This window comes from Conger conger, chromosome 16 (genome assembly GCF_963514075.1).
Source record: "Conger conger chromosome 16, fConCon1.1, whole genome shotgun sequence".
Classification (NCBI taxonomy): Eukaryota; Metazoa; Chordata; class Actinopteri; order Anguilliformes; family Congridae; genus Conger; species Conger conger.
In genome coordinates this window covers 34639916-34660189 of record NC_083775.1, presented here as the reverse complement: position 1 = coordinate 34660189, position 20274 = coordinate 34639916, and the positions used below count along the sequence as shown (strand labels likewise).

The 20274-nt window shown below is 42.8% G+C and overlaps 1 non-coding gene across 1 annotated transcript; it reads left to right on the top strand.

Annotated features, from left to right (window-relative positions):
* Positions 1-13987: 13987 nt before the first annotated feature.
* Positions 13988-14069, top strand: trnal-aag (transfer RNA leucine (anticodon AAG)). Its single transcript has one exon. It is a non-coding gene; the product is annotated as a tRNA-Leu (tRNA).
* The last annotated feature ends 6205 nt before the right edge of the window (positions 14070-20274 follow it).

Genomic DNA, 20274 nt, shown 5'->3' with positions numbered 1-20274 from the left:
CATGTTTCCTGTGGGTGTTGGACTCCGCCAAGGTTGCCCCTTGTCACCGGTCCTGTTTGTGGTATTCATGGATAGGATCTCAAGGCGCAGCCGAGGTGAGGAGAGTGTCCGGTTTGGTGAACTCCCACCTCCGGAGGAACTTCTCACGCATCCCGGGGGAAGCTGGGGATATGGAGTCCGAGTGGGCCATGTTCAAAGCCTCCATTGCAGAGGCGGCAAGCAGGAGCTGTGGCCAGAAGGTCATCGGTGTCTGTCGGGGCGGCAACCCAAGAACCCGCTGGTGGACACCAGCGGTGAGGGAGGCCGTCAAGCTGAAGAAGGAGGCCTTTCGGGCTTGGCTGGCCCGGGGGTCCCCTGAAGCAGCAGACAGGTACCAGGTGGCCAGAAGGGCTGCGGCTTCGGCAATTGCCGAAGCAAAAACCCGGGTATGGGAGGAGTTCGGGGAGGCTATGGAGAAGGACTTTCGGTTGGCCTCGAGGAAGTTCTGGCAAACCATCCAACGATTCAGAAAGGGAAAGCAGGGCTTGTCTCAGGCTGTTTTCAGCAGGGGAGGAGAACTGCTGACCCGGACTGGGGATATTGTCGGGCGGTGGAAAGAGCACTTCGAGGAGCTCCTGAACCCAAACAACATGTCCTCTGTGGAAGAGGCAGAGCCAGAAGACTCGGGGGAATCTGCACCTATATCCCTGGTGGAAGTTGCTGAGGTAGTCAAAATGCTCCTCAGAGGCAAGTCGCCGGGTGTAGATGAGATTCGCCCTGAGATGCTGAAGGCTCTGGACATTGTTGGGCTGTCTTGGCTGACACGCCTCTTCAGTGTCGCGTGGAGGTCGGGGACAGTACCTGTAGAGTGGCAGACCTGGGTGGTAGTCCCCATTTTCAAGAGGGTGTGCTTCAATTATCGGGGTATCACACTCCTCAGCCTCCCTGGGAAAGCTTACTCTAGGGTGCTGGAAAGGAGGCTCCGACCGACGGTCGAACCTCGGATTCAGGAGGAGCAATGTGGCTTCTGTCCTGGTCGTGGAACAGTGGACCAGCTCTTTACCTTGGCAGGGTTGCTGGCGGGGTCATGGGAGTTTGCCCATCCAGTCCACATGTGCTTTGTGGACTTGGAGAAGGCTTTCGACCGTGTCCCCCGGGGAACCCTGTGGGGTGTACAGCGGGAGTATGGGGTACCGGGGCCATTGATACGAGCCATCCGGTCCCTGTATAACCAAAGTGAGAGCTTTGTCCGCATTCTCGGCAAGTCAAGCATGTTTCCTGTGGGTGTTGGACTCCGCCAAGGTTGCCCCTTGTCACCGGTCCTGTTTGTGGTATTCATGGATAGGATCTCAAGGCGCAGCCGAGGTGAGGAGAGTGTCCGGTTTGGTGACCTCAGAATCGCATCTCTGCTTGTGATTCTGAGTGACTTTGCTCCAGTCACTGGCTCCAATGCCGCAGATGTCCTTGGTGACAGCCCTCACCTACACTTTGTACCGCGAGTGCCTGTTGTATGGGATGTACACTGGTATGTCTTCGAACACATCGGGGGGTTTGCAGTGCAGCCGCAGCATGTGCCTCTCCTCACTGATACTGAGGTTAGGGGGGGGGAGGCTTCAGGTTCTTGCGTGGGTCCAGCAGGAAGGTGTTCTGTAGCGTGGAGGGACCCCGCGTCCTGTCTGTTGGCCGCCAGGTGCAGTTCATGGCTCCAAGCATGTCGTAAAAGCAATTCAACTCTTTCACCAGCTTTTCACCAGCCCACCCTCAGAAGCTGGCCTTTTCGACTTAGGACCGGAGACGAGGACGTGGCTGCATGACACTGAGTTGGCCATCTGACGATATACGAAAGAAGAAGAAGACCAGCTTTTCTGTATGATGAGGGATGCGCATGAACACCTCTTCGCCATCAGTCCCGCCACCACAACTCTTGCCGAGTCCGCACCGCGCACGCCACTCCGTTCTCCATAGGGAGAACCAGAGGGAGCGCACCACTCCAGCTTGATTATAGTTGTCCTGCGTTGCTCTCTCCTCAACAGCCCTTAGATATCTTGTTAAGCGAAATCCTAAGAGGCTTTTCTAACGTCTAAAAGCTCACTCCTTATATATCCTGAAACTTGTACAGAAGTGTACCTGTTTTTGATAAGAAATGTCCTCATTATACCAAGTGGGAACACACTAGCTCTTATGCAACTTTTTTAATGAGCCTTTTCATCACTGGTATCTGTCTCACTGTCATAGTCTCTCCACACTTTGATGTCATATACCGCTCCAGGAGGGAGTTTCCACCATGTCAATACATTCTTCAGGTGCACTTTCTTGTGGTGCCTTAAGAAATCAACAAAGGACATCCAATTAATAGCCGAGTGTAATTCGTCACCCAACTCCTCTACAGTCAGTCCTTTGAATCTATCCAATAAATTATCAGATTATCATTTCCACATCATATTGTTTTCCTCATCTTTTTGCTTTAACCAGGCCTTATGCTCCTCCCCTGTAGGAGCAAGCCCACACTTCTCAACCAAGAATGTTATTATACATTCATGTTACGCATGGCCTCAATCAGACCTTTAGCCTTGCTCTCTAGAACCCTAAATCTAAGTCCCCCGACTTCAGACTCCTCCTGTCAATCTCTCATCAGGCGGGCCTAGGGCCGGGTCCTCGACAATGTGGTTCTGCTGGCTTCATCGGACCGTGACCTTCAGCACGCACTGGAGCGGTTTGCAGCCGAGTGTGAAGTGGCTGGGATGAGAGTCAGCACCTCCAAGTCCGAGGCCATGGTTCTCTGCCAGAAAACGGTGGATTGCTCCCTCCGGGTTGGGAACGAGTCTTTGCCCCAAGTGAAGGAGTTCAAGTCTCTCGGGGTCTTGTTCACGAGTGAGGGTAGAAGGGAGCGTGAGATCGACAGGTGGATCGGTGCAGCGTCAGCAGTAATTCGGGTGTTGCACCGGACATAGATCGATTTACTGGTCGATCTACGTCCCAACCCTCACCTATGGTCATGAGCTTTGGGTAGTGACCGAAAGAACGAGATCGCATATACAAGCGGCCAAAATGAGCTTCCTCCGTAGGGTGGCCGGGCTCAGCCTTAGAGATAGGGTGAGGAGCTCGGACATCCGGAGGGAGCTCGGAGTAGAGCCGCTGCTCCTTCGCGTCGAAAGGAGCCAATTGAGGTGGTTCGGGCATCTGATCAGGATGCCTCCCGGGGGCCTCCCTTTGGAGGTTTTCCGGGCTAGTCCAACTGGGCGGAGACCCCGAGGGAGACCCAGAGCCCGCTGGAGAGATTATATATCTCTCCTGGCCTGGGAACGCCTCGGGATCCCCCAGGAGGAGCTAGAATGCGTTGCTGGGGACGCCTGGAATACCCGGCTTTGCCTACTGCCACCGCGACCCGACTCCGGATAAGCGGGTGATGATGGATGGATGGACAATACACACTTTCATTTGTACAATAAGGACGGTGGAACAAAAAAAACCCTTAAATCTGAGAAATGGTTAATTGCACCCATTTTCATTGCTTTATGTTGTGGACTCTGGTCCCATGTCTTCAAAGGTCCCATGGTAATTTCAAAATGTGCTCTTTAGCTCTGGATACAAACTCAGGACAGTCTGTCTGATGGGACTGTGGTACAATAATAATGATAATAATAATGATTAAATAATTGCTGAGTGTAAATAAACATTAGAGAGGGGCCTGATATGATAAAACGAATGTTTAAAACGAAGGCAATGACTAGCTAAAATGAGTAGCTAAAAGTTTAGAATTTTCAAGAAATTCTCAAACAATGAAATTGGCCAATATGAGCTACATTCAAGGGCATCTTTCCCATTCTTGAGGAGTAAGCTGGGCTTTTATTTTAGGAACAAGGCCTGTTTCTCTTTTAATGCAAAAGAGACTTGTTGCTGCAACCTTTATGTCTATTCTTGAATTTGGTGATGTTCTATACTTAAATACATCTGCCCAATATCTACAATCTATTGATAGTCTTTATCATAGAGCTTTAAGATACATCACAAACTGTAAAGCGCTCATGCACCATTTCACCCTGAATGCTTGGGTTGGCTGGTCTGCACTAGCCACCCATAGACTTAGCGTGCGTTCGTAAATTCACTCTGAAAATGTGGTCTGATTTCAGAGCGCTCTGGTTTCAAAATCATAGAGTGCTCTGAAATAAGTACATTTTCAAATGGTCAGTTAATCGTGTTAACGTTGACATTAGCTAACGTTAGTGTTAACTAGCTTTATGTTGCTAACTTTAGTGCTGTTAGTGCTCTACCCCCTCCTCCAGCCCCTTTCCCCACACATTGTTTTACCCCCAACCAGATCTAATCACTTTACCTCCTCACCAGATCTAATCACCCCCCTCTCCACTTCCTGTAATGTGTTTTCATTTATGGCAAGGGCCATTTCGGCCACTGTTTCCATTAAGGGACAGGGTATAAGTATTGACATTCTCCCTCAGTTGTTAGTTCTTGTTAATCAGTACGTGGGGAACCGAACCACTAGTTCCTCTACTATATTAAACTACCTATTTGAAAAAAAGACGTACCTGCATTCATTTTTCAACTGACAATCGTACATTTAACTCTTAAAAACTTCTACAATGTTGACAGTAGATACTCGTTAATGAACGTTGCCCTTTTCATCTTTTTAAAATGAATAAACGTTAATTCATCCCATGTATAAACATGATTATTACCTGTTTTGTTACACGTAGATGCGTGTTGAATAATACTGGCTAGAGTACCAATCAAACAGCATCCGTCGACATCCTCCGCCATTTTTAGATTGGAATGTTCAGATGCTCAGATAAACAGTCTTTTCAGTCAGAGTGCCCAGTGCTCCCAGAGCACAGTGCTCTGAATTTTCGAACGGGGACGCTCTGAGTGCTCTACGACTAGAGCAACCCAGGCGCGCTCCCACGCTCTCAGAGCATATTTATGAACGCACCCTTCCTCTATTCCTAGTATTCCATGACGTCACTCAAAATAAACTTCGCCCATATAATACGGATGCACAGTGCAGCAGCGAACAAAATATCATGAATGACAACCAGAACCAACCAATACCAACATGAAATATAAGGACACTTTTGATAAACTATCACAGAGACGATATGAAGAAAAAATTAATAATTAGTAAGGGATAATCCAAAACAAATTATCAAGGGATTAGATTAGATATCACATGGATATAACAAAACTTGCCCGGAAATAAAGGGAAGATATCATAAATGTAGCTGAGGTGGTTAATCTTACAACACATTTATTACAGCCACAGAGCTGTTTAGCCTAATGACAGACCAGTTGTCTTACATTAAAGAAACCATTCAGCCCACTTGTCAACAATAATTAGAGCTGCAGTTTTTGGCCCAATTGTTGATTGACAAAACAATATGTGAAAACCTCCACACCATAACATCACTTGTTCACAGCTGAACACTATTTCTCATGCCATTCTACAAATTGCAAATGTGAATCACATTTATGCAAATGATAAGTCCAATTGTCAATTGTGTAAGTCTTGCTGATCAGAATAGATTATGTTGTTTTCTGTTGAATAGTTTTACTCTCAAACACATCTGTGCAACTACTCTTTGTGTATGTCATCATATGCCATACACAAAGAGTCCATCCAACCATCATAATATTTCAAGTAGATACTCCCTAACATATAAATGGTTGGCATTTATATAGCGCCTTTATCCAAAGCGCTGTACAGTTGATGCTTCTCATTCACCCATTCATACACACACTCACACACCAACGGCGATTGGCTGCCATGCAAGGCGCCGACCAGCTTGTCAGAAGCATTTGAGGGTTAGGTGTCTTGCTCAGGGATCGAACCGGCAACCCTCCGACTGCCAGACAACTGCTCTTACTGCCTGAGCCATGTCGCCCCACAGGTGCAATGTCAGATAAATTAATAAATTGCTTGTTAGGTGAATCTGTTATGTTCCTGTGTTCTGTGTGTTAGTTTAGTCATTGTTTTTTATCATCATTCTTGTAATTTATTATTTTTCATATTCATGTCTGGTGTTCTGTTTATATTTGTTAGTCTTTGCACTCGTCTTCCCCTGTGATGTCTGAGTCTGAATGTTTTCTAGCCCAGTCACTCCCTTGTCTGCGTGCCCCACTATTCCCCTGCCCTTGTTCCCGAGTCCTTGCCCTTGCCCTTGCCCTTGCCCTTGGTTATGTTTTTTTTTTTTGGTTTTCTGGTTTTGACCCCTGCCTGCTTCCTTGGACTCTTCTTTGTGTTTTGGATTATTGTACCTCTGCCTTTTTGGACGGACCCCCTGGTTTTGACCCTGGCATGTTTTTCGACTCTGCTCTGTCTGCCCATTTTGATATTAAAACCTGTCATTTTTCTGCACCCCTGTCTGCTATTGGTTCCTCTGTTCCCCCCTGCATAACAGAATCTTATGAAGGGAAGTTTCCCACATCTGAGATCACCCAGTCACAAACTACTGTCAAATTACTTTATGGCACAGGTGCAACACAATTACAGTACTATATTTTCGGATCATGGAGGAACCTGCTTAGGCAAACATTGAACAGGGGCACGTGTCTGCTCATTCAAAACGAAGGGGAAGAGGAAGAAAGATGCATGGTGGTATGGTTAGGAGAAGACCACATAACAGAGGAAGAGGACAGAAGGACATGGTTGTTTCCAACAAAGTGAGGGCCACCATTGTGTACTATGTAATCAACCATGGTCTTACAATTGCAGAGTCTGGTTGAAGAGTGCAACCTAATGTGGGCCAATCCACAGTGTCATCAATCATATAAACATTATGAAAGGAAAAATGGTGCACAATTGTCCAATATTGCTATTTCGGTTTACAGTAAATGCATGTTTGAAGTTAATAAAGAATACACACACTGCACTGTGATGTGTTGGTGATTTCCAACTGATTCCCCTGTATTGTTGTGTTTTCTGTGTACTGTATTGCACTGTGTCACAGTATCAATACAATTGATTCTGAACAATTTTACAGGAGATTGATTTGGAGACTGTTAAAAAGTGTTAAAAGCTAGTTAGCGTCATTCTTTTATATTTCAACAATAATTCTGCTGTCTGAAACGCATTTCCTCGTAACTAGATGCCATCAACACGGTATTTGCATGTTCTGTTGCTGGTGAGATTGCATGTTCTCTCATGGGTAATGAAATATTCCATATCAGCAAGTCAGCTAGCTAGCAAGGTTTAACTACTGTTAAAAGCCTAGCTATGGGCTAGCGAGCGAGCTAGTAAAGTAGCCGGCATTAATACACTGTCACTGCAATTTTTCTGTGTAGCTAGGGCTAGCTAGCAAGCCTAAGGAACTCACTCTGTTGGTGATTATGATGAGCCTAATAAACTAGCTAGCTAAAATAGCTGGTGATTTAGCTCTAAGTTTTCTGTTTATATATGCTGACCAAGCTGGACACCCTTGCTTCACTGTCTCCAACATGTTTTCATAAATTGATTGCTTGCTTTCCACTTTGTACAGATAGTGAGATTGGCTGCTGTTAGCATGTCCGTTTCATTTAGCGACAACCTGCACGCGAAAACATTGCTGAATATAGCGGTTTCATGTGAACATAATGGTTTCATGTTAACATACCGTTCATAACTTAGTCAAGTTAGCATTGTGTTTCTCCATGTTGAGTCTATGGGTTGAAATTTAATGTAATGTAATAAAATGTACAGTTATGAAATTGGAAAAAGCATGCATGCTTCTGAACTACGGACATAATGAGTAGTCTTTTGTTGGGATTAACTGGACTGAAGTCAAGTTATTTTTGCCCCAAAATTTCTTTATGTTTTATGCAATGCTTTTAAGGGTATCCATAATACAGAAATGGCGCAATGTAGCAATACCAAAATCGGTAGTTCGGGAGCCCGTTGCCATTTTAGTAGACCTGTGAAATGGCATTGAGATTGGGTTTCGAAACGGGAGAGATATTGAGGTTCATAATTTGCTGTTTTGAATGTGAGTGCCAATCAACGCAAACATGAGCTACCATGCTCACTATAATATGCTACACCAACCTACATCTGAAATGTGCCAGTGCAGTTTAATTAATTGAAATTGAACCTGTTTAATTATCTTTTATTACCTGTGAACTCACCTCTGAAATTAAGTGCAGTATTCATTGAATGATCACTTTTCAGAGATAGACAGCTGGGCACAGGTGAACCTACTCTTTCCAAATGGTCACTGTGAACAAACATGGAGACAGAGCTTCCAGTTAAAATCATCCTCTTAATGCAGCTATAACTGACAGCACATCAAAACAGAACTTCCAATTAAACTCATACTCTTACTCACAGCCAGGGGACCAGGGGTTGACATTACTCCAGAAGTTATTGTAGCTTATTAAGCCTCTAGTGCCAAAAAGCTATTTCACCCATTGAAGTGTTTTGTGTGCATTTTAATCTGTTTAATAACCTTGGATCATCTGTGAAGCCTCCTCTGAGGTTGATTGGATAATCCATTGAGTGTTCACTCTTCATTGACACACCACTGGGAACAGGTGACCCTGGTCTTTCTGTCTGGACCCTGTGAATAAAAGATGGAGACAGCGTTTCCAGAAAAACCCATCCTCTTACTGCAGCTTTAACTCACAGCACATAGAGATGGTCAGGTATCAGAACAACAGGATCCAGTAGCAAGACCACAAAGTAATGTTCAGAGTATTTATTGAAAACTTGGCAGAATATACAGGCAGAGGTCGATAGCCAGCAAATAGAATCAGCTGGGAATAGGCAGTTTGTAGTTAAGTGTCGAAGCAGAGGGTCAATACAGCAGCAAACAGAGATAGCAGGGATAATCCAAAACAAAGTGAAAGTCACAGCCAAGGGTCGATAACTTGCGGGCAAAACAAAGAAAAACAGAATCCAGAAGCCAAAATTGGTCAATAAACTCTGGTTCAAACAAGACAAATGGATAACACTACAGCCGGAAATCGAAGACAAAATAGGTCATAACAGGAATCAATCCGATATAACCGCTGGAATGTATGGTCGAAACACTTAACAATCTGGCAAGGAACTAGACCAATAAAGGGGTTTTTATACACAGGTAACGAGAGGTAAATGACAATCAGGTGTAAGGAAACAATAAGGAAGTAGAAGACAGGTGAAATTAATGACAGGGAATTAATTAACTGAGAGACTACGGTGTGCAAAGAGGGTAAGAATACACGGAAATGCTAACCACTTCGACAAAACTAGACAACAAAAAACCCAGAACCTGACAAGATGAGGCTTTCAGTTAGACTCATACTCTTACTGCAGCTCTAACTCACAGCCAGGGGACCAGGGATTGACATTACCCCAGAAGTTTGCAGGCTCTAGGGGCTACTGGAGGTACTGTAGCTAATTAAGCCTCCGGTGCCAAAAAGAACATTTCCCCACTGATGTGTTTTGTGTGCATTTGAACCTGTTTAATAACCTTGGATCATCTGTGAAGCCTCCTCTGAGGTTGATTGGATAATCCATTGAGTGTTCACTCTTCATTGACACACCACTGGGAACAGGTGACCCTGGTCTTTCTGTCTGGACCCTGTGAATAAAAGATGGAGACAGCGTTTCCAGAAAAACCCATCCTCTTACTGCAGCTTTAACTCACAGCACATAGAGATGGTCAGGTATCAGAACAACAGGATCCAGTAGCAAGACCACAAAGTAATGTTCAGAGTATGTATTGAAAACTTGGCAGAATATACAGGCAGAGGTCGATAGCCAGCAAATAGAATCAGCTGGGAATAGGCAGTTTGTAGTTAAGTGTCGAAGCAGAGGGTCAATACAGCAGCAAACAGAGATAGCAGGGATAATCCAAAACAAAGTCAAAGTCACAGCAAAGGGTCGATAACTTGCGGGCAAAACAAAGAAAAACAGAATCCAGAAGCCAAAATTGGTCACTAAACTCTGGTTCAAACGAGACAGATGGATAACACTACAGCCGGAAATCGAAGACAAAATAGGTCATAACAGGAATCAATCCGATATAACCGCTGGAATGTATGGTCGAAACACTTAACAATCTGGCAAGGAACTAGACCAATAAAGGGGTTTTTATACACAGGTAACGAGAGGTAAATGACAATCAGGTGTAAGGAAACAATAAGGAAGTAGAAGACAGGTGAAATTAATGACAGGGAATTAATTAACTGAGAGACTACGGTGTGCAAAGAGGGTAAGAATACACGGAAATGCTAACCACTTCGACAAAACTAGACAACAAAAAACCCAGAACCTGACAAGATGAGGCTTTCAGTTAGACTCATACTCTTACTGCAGCTCTAACTCACAGCCAGGGGACCAGGGATTGACATTACCCCAGAAGTTTGCAGGCTCTAGGGGCTACTGGAGGTACTGTAGCTAATTAAGCCTCTGGTGCCAAAAAGAACATTTCCCCACTGAAGTGTTTTGTGAGCATTTGAACCTGTTTAATAACCTTGGATCATCTGTGAAGCCTCCTCTGAGGTTGATTGGATAATCCATTGAGTGTTCACTCTTCATTGACACACCACTGGGAACAGGTGACCCTGGTCTTTCTGTCTGGACCCTGTGAATAAAAGATGGAGACAGCGTTTCCAGAAAAACCCATCCTCTTACTGCAGCTTTAACTCACAGCACATAGAGATGGTCAGGTATCAGAACAACAGGATCCAGTAGCAAGACCACAAAGTAATGTTCAGAGTATTTATTGAAAACTTGGCAGAATATACAGGCAGAGGTCGATAGCCAGCAAATAGAATCAGCTGGGAATAGGCAGTTTGTAGTTAAGTGTCGAAGCAGAGGGTCAATACAGCAGCAAACAGAGATAGCAGGGATAATCCAAAACAAAGTGAAAGTCACAGCCAAGGGTCGATAACTTGCGGGCAAAACAAAGAAAAACAGAATCCAGAAGCCAAAATTGGTCAATAAACTCTGGTTCAAACAAGACAGATGGATAACACTACAGCCGGAAATCGACGACAAAATAGGTCATAACAGGAATCAATCCGATATAACCGCTGGAATGTATGGTCGAAACACTTAACAATCTGGCAAGGAACTAGACCAATAAAGGGGTTTTTATACACAGGTAACGAGAGGTAAATGACAATCAGGTGTAAGGAAACAATAAGGAAGTAGAAGACAGGTGAAATTAATGACAGGGAATTAATTAACTGAGAGACTACGGTGTGCAAAGAGGGTAAGAATACACGGAAATGCTAACCACTTCGACAAAACTAGACAACGAAAAACCCAGAACCTGACAAGATGAGGCTTTCAGTTAGACTCATACTCTTACTGCAGCTCTAACTCACAGCCAGGGGACCAGGGATTGACATTACCCCAGAAGTTTGCAGGCTCTAGGGGCTACTGGAGGTACTGTAGCTAATTAAGCCTCCGGTGCCAAAAAGAACATTTCCCCACTGATGTGTTTTGTGTGCATTTGAACCTGTTTAATAACCTTGGATCATCTGTGAAGCCTCCTCTGAGGTTGATTGGATAATCCATTGAGTGTTCACTCTTCATTGACACACCACTGGGAACAGGTGACCCTGGTCTTTCTGTCTGGACCCTGTGAATAAAAGATGGAGACAGCGTTTCCAGAAAAACCCATCCTCTTACTGCAGCTTTAACTCACATCACATAGAGATGGTCAGGTATCAGAACAACAGGATCCAGTAGCAAGACCACAAAGTAATGTTCAGAGTATTTATTGAAAACTTGGCAGAATATACAGGCAGAGGTCGATAGCCAGCAAATAGAATCAGCTGGGAATAGGCAGTTTGTAGTTAAGTGTCGAAGCAGAGGGTCAATACAGCAGCAAACAGAGATAGCAGGGATAATCCAAAACAAAGTCAAAGTCACAGCCAAGGGTCGATAACTTGCGGGCAAAACAAAGAAAAACAGAATCCAGAAGCCAAAATTGGTCAATAAACTCTGGTTCAAACAAGACAGATGGATAACACTACAGCCGGAAATCGACGACAAAATAGGTCATAACAGGAATCAATCCGATATAACCGCTGGAATGTATGGTCGAAACACTTAACAATCTGGCAAGGAACTGGACCAATAAAGGGGTTTTTATACACAGGTAACGAGAGGTAAATGACAATCAGGTGTAAGGAAACAATAAGGAAGTAGAAGACAGGTGAAATTAATGACAGGGAATTAATTAACTGAGAGACTACGGTGTGCAAAGAGGGTAAGAATACACGGAAATGCTAACCACTTCGACAAAACTAGACAACGAAAAACCCAGAACCTGACAAGATGAGGCTTTCAGTTAGACTCATACTCTTACTGCAGCTCTAACTCACAGCCAGGGGACCAGGGATTGACATTACCCCAGAAGTTTGCAGGCTCTAGGGGCTACTGGAGGTACTGTAGCTAATTAAGCCTCCGGTGCCAAAAAGAACATTTCCCCACTGATGTGTTTTGTGTGCATTTGAACCTGTTTAATAACCTTGGATCATCTGTGAAGCCTCCTCTGAGGTTGATTGGATAATCCATTGAGTGTTCACTCTTCATTGACACACCACTGGGAACAGGTGACCCTGGCCTTTCTGTCCGGACCCTGTGAATAAAAGATGGAGGCAGAGCTTCCAATTAAAATCATCCTCTTACTGCAGCTCTAACTTACACTCATCGAGCACTTTATTAGAACATTTTTACTTTATTACACCTACTTATTAATGCGATTATCTAATCAGCCAATTGTGTGACAGCAGTGCAATGCATACATTGCATTACATTACATTACGTGGCATTTAGCAGACGCCCTTATCCAGAGCGACGTACAGCAAAGTGCAAATCAATCACAAGAACAAGTGCAAAAGTAGACCTAAGAGGACAGTACAGTTCCGAGTCCTAGTGTAAACATACAGAAATTCAGAACCCTTGAAGAGTTGTTTGGAGCTGTACAGTATAAAACAGAGCTTTAGGCTATTAAGATTCAAATAATTTGAAGACGATGCATACAAAACTGCAGTGGGCTATACGTTATCCGTATCCTTTCTTGAAATGAATGTTAAATAGCTCTACATTCCGACACTGATATCCATTACGCACCATATCGCACAATATAACATTACTGGTTTCCCGTTTCCACTTCATTCAATCCGAAGAGAAACCCCCACAAATGTTCTGTTTGGTGGGACTGTACGACCTAGGTTAAACTACACTAACCACTAAGCTATCAGTGATGGTTTTCAGAATGTATTATGATACAACAATTATCACCTTACCATCTGGGTTTGATGTTGTCTCCAGTGGAGGCATGTCGGTGTCTCCGTCAGGTATAATTCCTGACAGAGAGGTCTCCCCAATAATGCCAGCGATGCGCTCGTCAGCAGGTGATATTTGTGCCTGTGAGCCTCCTCCTCCTGTGGCTGATGCATGTTTTTTTTGTGCGCTTATGCGTTTCTTTGCCTCCAGTTTCATGTCAAACCATTTACGTTTAACCTCGGATATGGTTCTATTGTCTACAGAGGCAACATTAACAGCATCTGTCACCTCCTTCCAGGCCTTCGCTTTGCCTGTCCCTGTCACAACGCCACAACTGATAGAAGAATATAAAATATTTTTTACCCAATAAAATATATTTCACCCAAGATGATTTTGATCTCCGCTTCGAAATTTTTTTTTTCTTTTTTCTTTTTTTTTCTTTCTTTCTCTCTCTTTCCTTGTTTGCGCCATGATGACTGACAGGTCGACTGGATGCGTCTACACCTCCTTATATGGCAATCATTGTCTATTCATGGGCGGGGATTTATGCTAATTGCTGATTACCGGGAGCGCGCTTTCACTTTACGATGGATTGGCATTCATGATCATACACACGAGTTTACGATCAGATCTGAGTTTCCCGCGGCGTTCATGAATCCGGAGTAGGTTTTTAGTAGCGTGGACGTTTATGTGCAAATCTGCACATAGACTTACTAACGTTTCATGAATGAGACCCAATAAGATCCACACAGCCATTGGGCCTTGCTCAAGGGTTTGCCAGCTCAGGTCACCGCTGATGGTAGCGTGGCCGAGTGGTCTAAGGCGCTGGATTAAGGCTCCAGTCTCTTCGGGGGCGTGGGTTTGAATCCCACTGCTGCCAATACGGCTTTTGGTACATGACTGGGACCTGGAAGCCACAATGTAGCCACTATAAAATCTACAAGGCCCTTAATCCCACATTGCTCACTGGGGTGCTGCACTGCGACCGCCCACTGCTCCTAAGTGACTAGGATGGGTCAAATGCAGAGAGCAAATGACCCCACAAGGTTCAATAAAGTGTGTAATCTTGTTCTTCTGCATTACATCAGTGCTCACTTAAATGCAGATTAGGCCAAAGTGAGACATTTCATAGTGGGACACATGAACAGTGTTTAAATCTCATTCATGAACTTATTGCCTACTTATTGCAACCTAGTGTAAACATACAGAAATTCAGAACCCTTGAAGAGTACAATCAACATTCAAACTAGCATACCACTGTTGGCGGCTAGAATACAACAACATACAATCATGTAGATACGGATCAGGAGCTTCAGTTAATGTTCACGTCAACCATTAGAATGGTGAAAAAATGTGATCTGAGTGATCATGACCGTGAAATGATTGTTGAATTTTCAAAAAAACATAAAAAACACCTAGTAAGCAGCAGTTCTGCAGACGAAACTCATTGTTAATGAGAGACGTCAGAGGAGAATGGTTAGACTAGACAAAGCTTGCAGGAAGGTGACAGTAATGCACACACATTGACACAGAAGTATCAGAAACAAAAGAGCATCTCTGAACACACAACACATCATAACTATAAGTGGATATGCTACAGCTGTAGAAGTAAAAAAAAAAAAGTATAATAAATACCTAAAAGTGCTCACTGAATGTATATCACATGAAATATCTGAGTCATGCATTTATACCTCTTTCTGTCTGTGCTGAGGATTCTACCTTTGGCTCCTCTGAGAGACTCATTTTATAAACAGTGAGACTCTCAGGAGACTGGAACACATTAGACCAGGAATTTAAATGGTCCATAAGCCTATACTCCACATCCATCCATCCATTATCTAATAACCTCACTTTTGGTCAGGGTAGGGCTGGGGCCTATCCCAGCATGGATTGGGCCAGAGGCAAGAAAACACCCTGGGCAGGTAGCAAACCCATCACAGGGCAACGCATGATACAGTCACCGCAGTAATGTGGGACCATTGATAATGTTGAAGTGTTTCTTTATAATAGAAGTGCATTATAAAAATAACAACAGTTTGCTCTGATGCTTTAACTGTCCAACATGCAGAATGTATTTCATTAATGATTCAATGGACCAAAATGACACATTTCTCAGATCATACATTTATTTACTGAAATTAGCCTTCACAATTATTGTCCCCCTGTAGGGCCTATTCAGGATGTTATACATAATTGGGTAATGTGGTTACACCGAAATCTCATTTCATTGTCAGTTTTCAGTTTTATTGAATTGTCATTGCGATTATACCTACAGATTCCCATTCCTTCATACATCCCTTTACCCCAAGCTTCTGTTCTCTCCATCTCACCCCACACTTATTCCGTTCTATTATTCAAATTCATTCCTTCTTTTACTCTCTCTTCTTTCTCGCCCTCCTTTAAAATGGCTGTTCTTGGCATTGGCTAAGGGCGGGCGTAGAACGAGTTCAGTTGGTTTGGCAAAGCCTTGTCACTGTCAACAACACGCTTGATCTCACTTTGTATGGTAACGAGTAATTATCTTTCTCTTTCAGTCACTTGTCCTTGTAGGTAGAATGGGTAGAATTTATAGACCGTTCTGAGTTGTGTTTCAATGTTTTATATGACAGGTCATCGCCAGAATGAATAGATAAAAATGTAATTGAGTACAAAGAGCCGGTTTATTTGTAAAATGTTTACTCAGTGTATAATCAATCCAACTTGATGAATTCATGAACATTGTTATGGACAATGTTTTGTCAAAAAGGTGTTTAAAATACAGCCAGGTAAAATGAAATAGAATGAGCACATGAATCTCATCAGGGCATCAGTGAGCTGTAACTAAAGGATACATATTTGCCCCGTAACTAAGACTGTGCATTGTGTGCCAGTGCCCATTGTTTGATTAATGTTACAATGTGTCAGGGTTTTCCTACTCATGTTCCAGGCAGTATCGTTTTTCGGGCCCACACAAGCCAGAAAAATTGGTATCCAGGTGCAGTCTAATTACTAACCAATTATCGGTTATTGGTAGGCGGCCTCTACCCTATTTAGGATTCATTCATGCTTGAGTGTCACATTACATTACATTATATTAATGGCATTTGGCTTATTCAGAGCGACGTACAGTTGATAAGACTAAGCAGGAGACAATCCTTCCCTAGAGCAGTGCAGGGTTAAGGGCCTTGCTCAAGGGCCCAACGGCTGTGCGGATCTTATTGTGGGTACACTGGGGATCGAACCACCGACCTTAGGGGGTCCCACTCATGTAACTTAACCACTACGGTTGGATAATTCAGTTTGTAAGTTTTTAATTCTATTAAAAAGTTCCCACCAGTCGTGATGAATGCAATATTTTTAAGTATTCCTGCTGTGTTTTATTTATAAAGAACACTACTTTCTCTCATAATGCAGTCAAGCAGTCGCTGCATTGAGTGAATTATCCTGGAGCCGTCGATTGGCCTAGTACTGTCGCCTGTAGACGCTATCCCTTAAGCAACCTCCTACATGCCTAGAAAAGTAAACAACTTTAGTAAGGGCACTTTCCTATAGTTCATTAGATTTGAACCGAACCAAATACAAATTAGCATTTTTTGTCGTCGGTGTGTGTGAGTGTGTATGAATGGGTGAATGAGAAGCATCAATTGTACAGTGCTTTGGATAAAGGCGCTATATAAATGCCAACCATTTACCATTTACAAATGATCTGCTCCAGAATTTGTAACAGGACTGAGACCACCATCTCAACAGGGACTCGGTTTTTTTCCGCACCATGGTTCAATTGCTGTATTCCAACCTGCCCAAAAGAGCCGCACCAGGAGGCGTAGGATTCGATTTAAATGAGGCAGGTATGAAAGTGCCCTAGGGCATAGCTTTCGAATCATTGTAAAACGCTATGAGACACCATTATCAGGAAACGTGGCCCAGAACAGAAATTCCTGCACCATCTAGTGGCCGTATTTATTTTATCATTTCTCCATCAGTCATTCCTGCAACTCCACAGGTGTTCTCATGTCTTAATAATTGCAGTAAACGGGGCTTCCTGATTTCAGAGACAGACGCAAGATAGAGGATCTCCCGAAAATCCTTTCATTTTAGATTTTACACACCAAACTCTTCATTAATTCACAACTAAAAGTACCACTGTGGTAATTTCTAGAGTAGCAATGCAGGGTTAAGCCAGGTTGTCGCTCTCCAGTAACACCCCTGATACTGGAGAGCCACAAGCCCAGGTGATATTGGGTAAATGCGTTGTAATTATGTTAGCTTAAGGAGATAGCAAATACTCTATACCAGGGCGTGCAGAGGCCTTTTGAAGGGCAGGTGTTCAAAATGAGAAAGGGCACACCAACCTAGACATGCTGTTTTACAACAACACCCAGTTATACAGAATATACATTAACCCAAAATGAATTAATGAAAATTAATGACAAATAATAATGACACTAATCTGCTTGGGCCCCTGCGAAGCCACCCTCTCTGCACATGCCTGCCTCACACTGTATACTCCTGAATCTCGGCCCGAACTCTGAAACTGACCACAAAATGACAATGGTAAAATAAATTAAAGAATGGCATTTATATAGCAGTTTATAACTTTTACCTTTCATTTACCCAGTCACACACACCAACGGGGGATTGAACCTACTCCGACCACCAGACGACCACTATTACCTCCTGAGCTAATGCCTCACATCCGTTCTGGTGAAGCATTACAATAGAGCACAAGTATTGGTAACTATCGCAAGCAAGAAATAAAATGCATTATTTTGTATCCATAAAACGTATAAAAATTTCCTGGGGCACATTAGATCAGTTATTCAAACACCTCCACTCGATATTTGATCTGTATAGTAGAAAATCATCTGGCTATTAAAAAAATAAACAAGAAAAGGATGTTAGTTTTACATTTTTTCATTTCATCTTGGAAGGCCATGCAATTATATCAAAATTGTGAAAAAGTCCAATTCTGATCGGTGATTTTTATTTCGTAAATTTCATATTGTAAATGAAGCATACCCCAACAGACTCATGAAAAGTAATTTCATATGACTTTGGTGTGTGTCTGCAAATTAGATAGATTAGGATGTTGGTCAATACATTATGTTTGTTGTCTTCTTCCTCCAGTTACAGCATATCCTGCTGCAACATGTGCAGCATACAGCAGACCATGACACTTGTGCCACTTTCTGCTGGATTCTTGATGCTTGTCAAAACGTTCACTCTCTTTTTCTGTTATAGTAGCAAGTGTCAAAATGTACCCTACAAGTAGCCTATAGCCTGCTCTTTTAATCAAACCACAGAGCCAGTGATGTCTGTCACATCCAAAGAGGTGTAGCCTAAATGGTAAAATAGAATATAAAAAATACTAAAATACAAGTAAAGTTAATTTGTGTTTGATCCCAGATTCCCAGATTATAAATTTGAAAATAGCCCATTGTGTAAATGTGATTACTCACAAATTCCCAGGCCTTCCCACACCTTCACCTCTAGCTTCTATTCACCCCATCCCACTCTGCAACAGGCTACTTACTCCGTTCTTATATTCCATTTTCTTATTCCTTTTACTCCCTCTTCTTTCTTATCCATCTTTGAAATGGAGTTTGAATTTGAAGCACTTTCAGTTTAGGACGTCCGGACTTTAGACTTTTTTGTTTACTTTTATACTGGCTCAGATAGGACCTACGCCTTTTTATATCAGTGGTTGAATCATTTATAGCATTTAGTTATTCATTCAAAGAGACAAACATTGCATGCATGTAGAATAGTTAGGTGTGTTCAATCAACCTAGTCAGCTGATGTCACATACACTCAATAATATTGCCTGCAACCACTGTCCCAATGAGAGTGTTCTGCTTTAGAGGCTGATATTATGTTTTGTTGTATTTTTAGAACTCATAATGGGTAATTTGTATTTTAATTCCCAAATTACATTTGTCCCAGTTTTTCTTTCCACAAGCGTGTTACATTTCTAAAAGCATGTTTTTAAATGAATAACAAGATTTTACATTTTCCACCTAGTGAGTGTCCTGCCTCCTTTACCTTTCCCAAAACCTAAGGGAATGCATAACCAACATGCAATGAATTTGCAATTTTCATTTTTTTTAAATGAAAGTGTGCAGATTTGAACCTCATCCTGATCTACTCATATTGAGCTCATATAGAATTCCATACAGAATATGGTTCACACAGTCGTAAATCATAACAGCAAAATATTTTTATAATTCACGTTTAATCACTGAAGATCATTGTCCGAGAACACATAAAATCACAGCAACAGGTTGGAACCAAACAATCATGACAGATTAGGAAAGGAAACTGAACCCATTACTGTTTGCAGAAATGAAAGAAAATAAGCATTTTGCATTCTCCCCATCAGCTGCATTTGCCCACTGAAATTGTCACATTGGAATTCTTGTGAACATTAATGAAAGTAACTGTAAAAAACGAATACAATGCATGGGTAACTTGAGGAGTTTGCCACTGGCTTCTTTAAAACAAAGTTGCTGATACAGGAAACATAATTATTACTTGTTTTCATCATGTTCTAAAGGACATAGACACACCTTGAACAGTTACAACATGTGTATGTGTGTGTGTGTGAGACAGATTGTGTGTGTATGGATGTGAGAGGAAATGTGTGTGCGTGGGTAAGTGCATGTGCGCGTGTGAATGCTTGTGTGTGAGTATGAGTGCATGTACAGTCATATGCAAAAATGTGGGCACCCCAGGTCAAAAAGCCTTTTACAATTAATATATTGGTGAACAGAATCAAACCTGAACTGTAAATGTTAAACATGAGACATTTCTGCAAAATTTGAAGCAAGATTGTGAGGTGATTTACTTGTTAGTGCTTCAATGAGTCTGGAAGACTAAAATAATGTTCCGATAAAATGGCCCGAGATCTGGTGAAAAATGCTCAGAAGGACCCACACATCACTGCAAAAAAGAGGAGCAGGCACCAGTGGCGTTCAGACACTACGCCCTTCCCATATTGACTTGAATTAAACACCTAGGCCGTAAAATAATAACATGCAGCAATAAAGGGCCTACCCTTAACTGGAATATTAGGGAAGTAGAATATAGCTGGAGAACGACTGGCCCCA